Genomic DNA, 11,339 nt, shown 5'->3' with positions numbered 1-11,339 from the left:
TAGCAAAACTACATTTTGGCCTGTATGGGGTGATGTGTTTCAAATTAAAACATATTAGTGATCTCTGTTAATACTTTGGGAGGTCCTTAGGCTGACACATATCAACTTTGACATTAACATAATTGATTGGACCGCCATATTGGGTTTCATCAAAAACACTTAAAAGTTTTCACAGGTCACACATTTCATTAAATTTTCTTGAATCTTGGAAAAGATGATCTTCAGACCATGCCTCACAAACCCATTGCTTTTTGGACCTATATTCAAAACAGGTCGCCCGTGACGACCAATCGAAATTGGCGGCAAAGCCGCCAAACAGGAAGTGAACTGTTATCTCAGCCAAGCTTTCACGTATCAAACCCAAACTCGGTACATGGGCTCAGGATCCAATTAGGAGAAGGCTCAATAAATTTGGTGGCTTTTGACTACTATGGGGGCGCTATAATCACAGGAAGTAGGCTCATATCTCAGCAACACTTTCACATATCAAAACCAAACTTGGTGCATAGACTTGAGACCCCATCTTGAGGGTGCATAATAATTTTGGAGTCTTTTGACCACTAGGGGAGTGCTATAATCACAGGAAGTAGGCTCATATCTCAGCAACACTTTCACATATCAAAACCAAACTTGGTGCATAGACTTGAGACCCCATCTTGAGGGTGCATAATAATTTTGGAGTCTTTTGACCACTAGGGGCCAGTGCTATAATCACAGGAAGTAGGCTCATATCTCAGCAACACTTTCACATATCAAAACCAAACTTGGTGCATAGACTTGAGACCCCATCTTGAGGGTGCATAATAATTTTGGAGTCTTTTGACCACTTGGATGAGGCTATAATCACAGGAAGTAGGCTCATATCTCAGCAACACTTTCACATATCAAAACCAAACTTGGTATATGGACTTGGACCCCATTCTGAGGACACACAATCAATTTGGTGACCTTTCACCACTAGGGGGACTTTAGAGTTACAGGAAGTTAGCTCCTATCTCAGCAACGCTTTCATGTATCAAAACCAAACTTGGTACATGGACTTGGGACCCAATCCTGAGGACACACAATACATTTGTTGTACTTTGACCACTAGGGGCTATAATTAGCAATACTTTCCTGTATGGGGTGATCAACCTCAAACTTGTGATCTCGTTAATACTTTGGAGTCCTTAGGGCCACAACCTAAGGATGCACAATAAATTAAGTGACCGATGACCACAAAAACACTTAAAATTCACAACACTTTCTTGTAAAGATGATCTTCAGACCAAAAACTTTGTACATGGACTTGTGACACCATCCTGAGGACATGAAAAAAAATCTTTTGACTTTCGACCACTAGGGAAGGCTAAAGTTATATGAAATGAGCTAATATCTCGGACTTGAGAGGCTTTCAGGTATCACAGGAAAGCAAACTTGGTTAATGGACTTGGGACCACATCCTGAGGGCGCATAATAAATTTTTGGAGTCTTTTTGAATCCTGAGGACACACAATACATTTGTTGTACTTTGACCACTAGGGGCGCTATAATTAGCAATACTTTCTCGTATCAACCTCAAACTTGGTACGTGGAGTCGTGGCCACAACCTAAGGATGCACAATAAATTAAGTGACCGATGACCACAAGGGGCGCGATAATTCACAACACTTTCTTGTATCGACACCAAACTTTGTACATGGACTTGTGACACCATCCTGAGGACATGAAAAAAAATCTTTTGACTTTCGACCACTAGGGGGCGCTAAAGTTATATGAAATGAGCTAATATCTCGGCAAGGCTTTCAGGTATCGAAAGCAAACTTGGTTAATGGACTCGGGACCACATCCTGAGGACGCACAATAAATTTAGTGACCGTTGACCACAAGGGGCGCTATAATTAGCAACACTTACTCGTATCGACATCAAACTTGATACGTAGACTCGGGACCACATCCTGAGGACGCACAATAAATTTAGTCACCGTTGACCACAAGGGGCGCTATAATTAACAACACTTTCTCGACACCAAACTTGGTACTTAGACTTGGGACCACATCCTGAGGATGCACAATACATTTAGTCACCGTTGACCACAAGGGGCGCTATAATTGGCAACACTTTTTTGTATCGACACCAAACTTGGTACGTAGACTCGGGACCACATCCTGAGGACGCACAGTACATTTAGTAATGTTTGACCACTAGGGCGGCGCTAGAGGAACAGGAAGTGCTGATGCATGTCAGTTGCAGTGCAGTGCAGTTGAGAGACCCTTGGCAATGGGCAAGTGGTGCAGTAGAGACCTTTAGGCAATTGGCAGGCGAAGCAGTAGAGACCTTGGCATTGTCAAATTTATTTGCCATCTCGGCAGCTCAAGTATCTGCAACCAGCTTGGCCCCTCATTGCTGCTTAGCAGCTATATTTAATCATGGGTGTGTTTTGGGCATAACATCCTTTAAAGGGAATGGCAGATGTCATTGGGGGCCAAGCAGCGAAGCTGCGAGGCAACCCATAGTGATTCTACGTTTTCTTATTATTATAACGAAACGCTCATTTGCCATTAAACCATACAGTAAAAAGTTGGGAAATTTGGCACATTGATTCGGTACAGTAATATGATTAATTTCACTAAGTTTCATGTCAAGTGCTCTAGCGCCACCAATGTGTCAAATTTTGCATTACATCTATGCGCTTAACGTTTCAACCATACACATTTAGGTATATTTGGAATCCTTGGATGAAGCCTCAACTCAATGCACCCCATGATGTCAATTTCCGCGATATTGGACCTTATGCAGTTACTACCGTTTGTGTCGGCACCGGTGCCATATTAGAACCGTCTTTCGGTGCCCAACCCTACTTGTATACTATGGTTATGGTTATGGTTATGGGATTTGGCAAACGCTTTTGTCCAAAGTCCGACTTACAAATAAAACAATACAAGTTGGTAAGACTACATTAAGGAGAAATTAACAATAATAAACAATAACGTCAATGCAATCAATAGCCTAATGAAAATAAACAATGAAAATAAACAAATACTATAACATATAATTTACAAACCATAACTCAAAATAAATTATTTTCTACACAGATATGCCTTTAGACCCCTCTTGAAAGACCCAAAACTGTCACAGCAACAGAGAGTACATATACAACAATACAAACATACAATTGCAGATAGACAGGGAGACACCATTACTAGCAAATAGTTAGGCCACCGGAGCTTACCGCCACTAATTATTATTATTTTGACATTTTGAAAGATAGTGAGGAAATCTGCTGCAGTCTAGTTTTAGGTCCCCAGTGGGTCTTCCAGCAATTACCCACATTTTAGACTTTTTTGACCACACCAAAATCCAGGAGGCTCTCTCTGAGCCCAGATCTCAATCCTATTGAATATCTATGGTGGGAGCTCAAGGTTAAAGTCTATACTTGAAAATCACACAATTTGGATGAGCTGGAACAATTTCCCATGGAAGAATGGGCTAAGATTCCTAAAGAGAGACATATGGTAGTATCTGTAACTCAATTGGCACAAGAGGTTATTGTCAGTTTTGAGTCAGAAAAGTTACACTTTTTGCCTTGTCATTGGGGGCCTAGCAGCAAAGCTGCGAAGGCACCCATTGAGTTACTAGCTTTTTCTATTATTGGGGGTCTAGCAGCGAAGCTGTGAATGCACCTATTGAGTTATTAGCTTTTCCTATTATTATTCTGCCATTGGACTCACTCTAGCATCACCAATGGGTCAAAACTGGATTGCATTCATGCATGTGACCATTGAACGGTGCATCTGATTTTCACAAATCAGGCATTGTTGGAATCCCTAGACTCCAATTATGTTACTTTCCGCCATATTGAACCTCCGCCATATTGGATTTAGTCCAAACTCTACGAAAAGTTTCAGCGGTCACAAATTTCATCCGATTTTGGCTGAGATGATCTTCTGACTGAGCCGCACAAACGATACTTGCCAGATTTTTCAATTTCAACTTTGTTTGCCCGTGACAGCCAATCAAATATGGCGACAAAGCCGCCAAACAGGAAGTGAACATCTCGGTGACGCTTTGAGTTAACATAACAAAACTCAATACCATTAGTCAGGACACTGTTCCAATAACTCACAGCAATTTTTATGCATATACATTAAACGCTCTAGCGCCACCACCAGTTCAATGTTGGACATGCGTTCATGCGCGGGATCCTTGACTCTTTTGCCTGATTTTCACAATCGTCTGAGTCCTTGGACCATCCTGAGTTCATCGACCCCTATACTGTCACTTTCCGGCATATTGGACCTCCGCCATCTTGGATTTAGTACAAACTCTACGAAAAGCTTCAGCGGTTACAAATTTCATCCGATTTTTGCGGAACTTGGCGGAGATGATCTTCAGACTGAGCCGCACAAACGATACTTGTCAGATTTTTACATTTCAAGTTTATTTGCCCATGACAGCAAATCAAATATGGCAATGAAGCCGCCAAACAGGAAGTGAGCTCTTATCTCAGCAAGGCTTTGATTTTTGAAGTCCAAACTTGGTAGGGGGACTTGTTAACTGATTGTGATGTCGCACTAGGAAATTGGAATCATTTGGCCTCTATAGGGGGTGCTGCAATACAGAAAGTGAGCTCATATCTCAGCAATGCTTTGATGTACAAAATTCAAACTTGGTATAAGGACTTGGTTTAATGATTGTTAGGATGCACTAGGAAATTGGCATCATTTGGCCTCTATAGGGGGCGCTGCAATACAGGAAGTGAGTTCATATCTCATCAACGCTTTGATGTACAAAGTCCAAACTTGGTACAAGGACTTAGGACCTGATTGTGATGACGCACTATGAAATTGGCATCATTTGGCCTCAACCATCAGTTGGTTGAGATGTAGAGGGTTATTAAGATCGACTTTGAACACAGTGAACCATACAACTTTACAATCACACTGTATCATAGTGTTTTTGATGTACAAAGTCCAAACTTGGTACAAGGACTTAGGACCTGATTGTGATGACGCACTATGAAATTGGCATCATTTGGCCTCAACCATCAGTTGGTTGAGATGTAGAGGGTTATTAAGATCGACTTTGAACACAGTGAACCATACAACTTTACAATCACACTGTATCATAGTGTTAATGTGTTGAGTGAAGCTAGACATGTTTCGAATATTTTTGTTACCATGTGTGTTTATTCCTGCCGTTACAAAAACTAGCATCTCAGTTAATGTTAGCGATTAGAGCTAGCTCACGTCACAGGCGACATGTAGTCTTTCTCGTTATGTCTTTTCCACAACTGATAGCCGAAGAATCATATAATATACTGTCAAACTCGTAACATGAAAAATTATATTAAAAATTCACAGACAACATATGTTCACATTCATGGCACAATTCAAATGGGACCAGAAAATAATTATTTTCTCACATTCACTTGCATTGACGATTTTTCAATCTAGAGGTCCACTGGGGGTTTAGCGGATGGGCGGGACTTACCAGCTCTATAGGGGGCGCTGCAATACAGTGAGCTCTTATCTCAGCAACACTTTTTGATGTACTAAAGCCAAACTTGGTACAGTGACTCGGTACTTGATTGTGAGAACGTGATTGGAAATTGCTGTAATTTGGCCTCTAGGGGCGCTGTAATGAAGTAAACAGGCTTATTTCACAGCCATTCTTTATCCAATTGCCATCAAACTTTCTGTGAGTGCTTGCTCATGCCATGGCAACGCCACTCCTGCTAGCGCACTGCTAGGCCCCCACATTGCTGCTTGCAGCTATATTTTTTGCTCTTGTTTTAGTTCAGGGCATCAGTAAAATATTTAATTACCTAACACTAACATGCAGCAGACAGCTTTCCTGAGGTATAGTATAGTCTGCGGTATCACCATTTCCTACAGTAACTACACGTATCATTTTGTTTATTTTGGAGGATGTTCTTTCAAATTATTGTCCACAAAAGCTGTATGGCTGTGGGTATGGCTTTTGGGTGTATGTGGATACAGATATTGAGCAGCTGATCATGGAAATCATTAGTCTGGGTGAACTCAGACGAACTTATCATCAAATTTGAATTTGCTCTGCAGGTCCTGAACAAATTCAAATTTGCCAACAGGTTTGTCTTGGTTCACTCAGGCTAGCAAATCACCTATAAAATGTGTCATCAGTTTTGCAACTGCTGCAAAAGATGCACTTTTAGCACTTTTTTGCGCTTTAGCACTACTGCAGAAAATTTGAAAGTAGGCCGCTTTTCTGTTTAGCTAAACATTGTCCATCATAATCACAAGTTTTTTGTTTCCAGAAAGAACAACTTAAAAGGAAATGTTGTCCGCGTATAGTGTAATTAGATTATAGATAATTCACCTGCAGAAATAAAGTGTCCTGGTCAAGTCTGGAATTAGGGGGGAAAAGTTTATTAAGACAATAGACCAAGAGGACAACTAATAAAAAATAGACTAACAAAAGTATTGTAGAAAATCACATGCATAACAATATTTAGGCTACATTTAAATGTTCAATATACTGAATTTATTTTTATTTGTTAAGCAAAGAGAAAACCATAAAAGAAAACAGCAAAATCAGTTGCAAGACGAGTAACTTCAGGCTTTAACAGAAATAAGCATGATCAGGGCATGGCTTTCACAACATGGACTGAAAAAGAAAATAATCATGAAGCAATCCAAAAGTTTTATTATATTGGCCTCTTTAAAGAATTGTACAGCACCTCTCTTTCTTGCGTGTTGTAGACCTAATGTTGGAATCCATATCAATATGGACATCTGGTCTTTGTCTCGTCTTTGCCTTCGACTTTCCTTTAATGACCTCTTCCAAGAAAGTCTCACAACTAGCAATGTTGTGAATCTCATAGAGAAGGCTCTCGCTGAGCCGGTACGTGCGATCATGACTAAAATTTCTCAGATCCTCATGTTGAGTCACATAGACTTTATAGATTTTTCCATTTGAATCCAAGCCAATAATAAGGCGGTCAGAATTACTTCCATCTATGTGGTGAGTGAAATTCTTTCTTACATAGAGAGGTAGGTCGTTTGCTCCCAGTGAGTGTAAGTTACCAACTTCATAGTATGGGCTGCTCTGACTGGGTAGAAGACGACCATCTTGATAATTATCAATTCTGTTTTGGAATCGATGGAAGCCAAAGCGCCCCTCCCTTGGATTGTATATCATGACAATCTGGTTATTGTTGTCAAACGTAATATACTCTCTAGCAAACCAGAACAACAGCTGTAGCCCATGCCTGGGGGGGCTTGGCTGACCAAATCTTGAACGACTCAGGTCCTCAATTTCCATCAGGGGTTTAATCGTTGCCATGGCCCTCTGGAAAAGCTGGAAAAATATGTCATCTGTGATGAATCTTTATAGAAATATAATTCTTCTTTATCATTTTACATTTGAAATAATATTGCATGTACGTTTTAAGGGTAATTTCACAATCAGGCTTTGTTTCAAAAGGGTCAAAAATTATTATACTGTCTGTCATGAGTAAATATCCCATCTGAAGCATTTCAAATCTTACTTATGGGTAGTACACAGTCTGCCCTGCAATAAATATTTGTATTTTTGCCGTAAGATATGCATAATTAAGACACCCATTTTTATAAATATAAATAAATCTTGTGTAATTTGTTTTGCACTGAATAGCCATATCCCTTTTAAATTATTACTTGTCTCTCATTTGAAAGCTCCTGATGTTGTTAGACAACTGTAAAAAAATTGGATATATCTTGAGCTGTGTCTGATGGACTGTCAAACATTTGAGTTGGAGTGGACATTTTAGGTTTCTTTGGACAGTTTCTTTGTCTAAACACACAGATATTTTTCTTCTAAAATGGTAAAATGCTGATACTGTTTGTCTCAAACACTTTGTTGGATCATATTATGGTATCACTGCATGTTTTCACAGGTGCATAATTATGCTGTTATGCTATTTAATTGGATTTGTAATCACAATTGTAATTTCAATCAACTGTGCTTCACCCTCTGAAGGTGGAGAAGCTGATAAATAAAATCAAATGGGTTTCAGTTTCATTAAGTGAGCCTTTGCATTGACTAATCTGAAACTTTAGTGGTTAGTTTTTTACTTTACATGAGCCAGCCAAGTCAATGAGCAAAAACTGAACGGCAAGTCTCCAGAGACCCAGGAGATCATGCCGAAAATGTACTGAGCTAGAACAGAGGATGTCTACTTTGGAATCAAAGATTAATGCCCTTCCATCAAAGACGGATGAACTACGAGAGACATCTCATGAAGTGATTACAGCAAAAAGTGGAAATGCAGATAAATGTAACCCAGCAGTCTAATATCACTGCTAAAAGAGCAGATGAATGCATCGATATCACAAAGGAAAATGTGAATACAGAGCCTTGGCACAGGCAAGGTGCTAGACCAAAAAACAAAAAACGTAATACAAGAACTGTCCTTACCTCAATGCCAGTACTCAGATGTTAACTTCAGACCTCATATTAGAAATACAGACAGATCAACAGACTACTACAGGGCTTGTGGTCCTAAGGGAAACCCACAGCCCCTAAAACTATGGAACAGATTTGAATGCCTCCAGGACCTAAGACAGGAATTTCCCAAAGCAGGCAGCGATCAAACCACAATAGAAAGATGGGCACAGGCAAGAAGCAGCACTCGGCACCTGTTCATCCCACAACCCTCATTCTAGACGACTCAGCTGTGAGACTTTTAAATGGGGTTTAGGATGATTGTATGTTGTTTCCCAAATGCTTTAGTGTCTGACACAAAAAACAAACTTGCTTTTCAGTTGAGATTAATTTTATTGACAATTTTAACCTTTTCTGGAATCGCAGGGAATATTTCAGACCAAATAGCACAGAGCTGAGTTGGACTGGGGCCAAGATCTTACCGGAAAACTATCACCTCTCACTCCTGCACCCAACATTTCTTCCACCCTTGAGCCAAGCCTCTGATAAGCGCTCAGTAGCCATACAGACGGAACAAGCTGATGGCATCAACAACTCAGGATCAGCTAAACAAAAATACTCTGCACTTTACTCTGGCTGAAACAGAGATATGCCCCCCCCCCTCCACTGAAAGGCAGACCTTGGAGAAACATCAACAACCTGCTCAACAATGCCCAGCCATGTCCACTGGACAAGATAAGATGGGTGCTGCTGAAGTCATTCACTGGCGTCAAACTCCCTGGAATCTCAGCAAACAAATGGATGTAATGAGCATGAGGAGATAGCACCTATCAAAGCTGCTGAGAGGCTACTAGAAAGGAAGGGTCATGTTGCAACACCAGTACCAATACCCCTCCCCACCTCCTTGCCACCACAAAGACACAACAACATGGAATACACTACTGGAATACCTGCTGAAAGCGGAGCGTCTGCAACAAACTTCCCAGAACCTCAGCAGGCAGATGGAGACTCTGGATCAATATTCAACCCCAACCTCCTTCATTTCCCATCACCACCCCCAATCACCTCCCCACCCAATCAAACTCCCCAGGCCACACAAACCCCCCTAATCTCCCATCACCATCCCCACCCAAGCACATGATGTTCCCTGCAAGAATGGACAGACTGGGTCAGGAAAGGTTGCCACTCTCCTTGACACAAAAGGGTTGAAAGCAAAGGATACTGTTAACAATCTTGGTGTATTAATTGACAGTGATCTAAATTTCAACAGCCACATGAAAGCGATAACTACAGTAAATCAAAAATATTGCCAAACTTAGAGGGCTGATATCAAAACATGATGTAGAAAAACTCATTCATGCATTTATCTCCAGCAGGGTTGATTACTGCAATGGACGGTTCAAAGGCCTTCCCAAAAAGACTATCAAACAGCTTTAGGTGATACAAAATGCAGCAGCTAGGATTCTCACAAAAACTAAAAGAACTGACCACTCCAATTCTTAAGTCTCTGCACTGGCTTCCAGTAAGTCACCGAAATTGACTTGAAAGCACTACTTCTTGTTTACTGTATGAATCAGTAAATGGAGCAGGACCTACAGTACATACCAATCAGACATGCTTCAGCAGTACACACATTCTCGTCTTTCAGGTCTCAGGAGAAAAAACTGTTATAAAACCTGCTGTTAGAACTAAATATGGTGAAGCTGCTTTTAGCTGCTATGCAGCTCAGCTCTGGAACCAACTTTAGGATGACATTAAAAAGGCCCTTTGTTAAGCTATGTTTTTTTTTTAAATTATGATCTTTACCGTTTTACTATATTGCCATTCTATGCTTTGTTCTATATTTGTTATTACTGATTGCTTTTGTTTATGTAAAGCACATTGAATGACCTCTGTGTATGAAATGCGCTATATAAATAGACTTGACTTGACTTGACTTGACTAAAACCCCTGAAAGTGTCAGGGTTCGACCAAAACCAAAATCACCTGTGAATTCCATGACAACATCTCATAGTTAAAGCAGACAGGGCAGTGTATGTGTGGAATTTAAAGAAGAGAAATCCCTCCTAATATGAACAAATGACTGAAAGGGACAGATAAGGTGTGTGACCATTGTAAAGGTCTTATGATATGAAAACATGACTGTTTATTTCATCTTTTGAGGGGTACATAGCTTGCCTGGTAAGCTAAAGTCATTCATGAGTGAATAGTCTGGTCACTCACGATTGGCATTACAACGCTAGCATGGTGACGGGCATAGAAATATCATTAACTTTGAAATCATTGGTCAATCTCATTGATCAGAGTCGCCCAAACTATAAACAAAACAGGCAGTCAGGAAACAATGTATGTGAGTCTACATTTCTGCATTTTTTCCATCTACAGTTTTTGTTTGCAGTCTTGCAGGCATCGCTTCTGCCATTTATTAGTCCGTTTTGATTCCGTCATCATCATCATCATCATTTTCATTTGACAGAAAACTTTGGTGATGAAAGTTTAGGGTGATTTCCCAGAAACATACATGCTTCTGATGTTCAAATTGGTTCTGGGCATGTTGTTGGGAGGTTGTTGCTTGGTATGAAATATAGCAAAGGTACAGCATACTCTCTGCCAAATGGGGTCAATCAGTTGAGCTCTTTCTAAGACTAATGTCAAATTTCCGTCAGACGGATTTTTTCCTTTACTTACAACACCCACTATGTCTGGTAACGTTACACTTTTTTCACATTCAATTTGTTTAGATACAAAATGGCCTGATGTGGTCAAATTGTCTATTCATAGTATACATTTGCTAATATGAGTTGTGGAAGTGGTTTAGATTTAAAATGAAACACCAATTTGTGCATAAAAATGATTAAAGTTGCATTTTGTGCCAATAAATTGTATTTTTAACATTCTTTTTTCCAGTTGTCAAGATGCTCCTAAGTCTAGCCATTAATAATAACATATAATG

This window comes from Alosa alosa, chromosome 1 (assembly GCF_017589495.1).
Source record: "Alosa alosa isolate M-15738 ecotype Scorff River chromosome 1, AALO_Geno_1.1, whole genome shotgun sequence".
In the NCBI taxonomy this organism is placed as follows: domain Eukaryota; kingdom Metazoa; phylum Chordata; class Actinopteri; order Clupeiformes; family Clupeidae; genus Alosa; species Alosa alosa.
Note: the sequence above shows the minus strand (reverse complement) of the source record.